Genomic DNA, 727 nt, shown 5'->3' with positions numbered 1-727 from the left:
ATTGTGTGGTGGTATTTGAGGGTTTATGTGGTTAGGGTTTAGTGTTTGTATATTTCTTGTGTGGTGAGGCTTTATTTCTGTGTATAGTTGAGGTGTACATACACTCCAAGATGGGTAAGGCAGGAAAGGGTACTGGCTCCTTTGGCCGCCGCCACGGAAAGACCCACTTTCTTTGTTTGCGTTGCGGCCGTCGAGCATATCATGTGCAGAAGAAGACTTGTGCTTCATGTGGTGAGGGTTTAGGGTTTAGGGTTTAGGGTTTAGGGTTTAGGGTTTAGGGTTTTCATACTGCAACATACTCTATATATACACAAAACTCTCCCTGTGGGGTCCATGCTACAATACATGCATGCGGGCTCTCCTCTCGCTCCTCTTTGTCTCTTTTCTTTTTCTTTTTTGCTACTTTATTATTACTTATGTTCAGCTGCTGCGGGTATTACGGTGTACGTACACCCGGGGGCAACCTGCAGCAGCAGCAGCAGCAGCAGCAGCAGCAGCAGCAGCTGCTGCTGCTGCTGCTGCTGCTGGATGCCTATCTCCTATTCTCTCTCTTTATCTGTGCAACATAATGTCAGCCTCGGGTTGTTGAGTATGAGGGTGTTTGTTGGTGGGGTTGCTGCTGTGCGTTGGGGTGTACATACACCTCAGTACACTGCATTTGGGTTTGTTTGCTCCGCTAGGGTTTAGGGTTTAGGGTTTAGGGTTTAGGGTTTAGGGTTTTGATATG

Source organism: Eimeria mitis, genomic scaffold (assembly GCF_000499745.2).
Source record: "Eimeria mitis Houghton genomic scaffold, Emh_scaff3413, whole genome shotgun sequence".
In the NCBI taxonomy this organism is placed as follows: Eukaryota; Apicomplexa; class Conoidasida; order Eucoccidiorida; family Eimeriidae; genus Eimeria; species Eimeria mitis.
Note: the sequence above shows the minus strand (reverse complement) of the source record.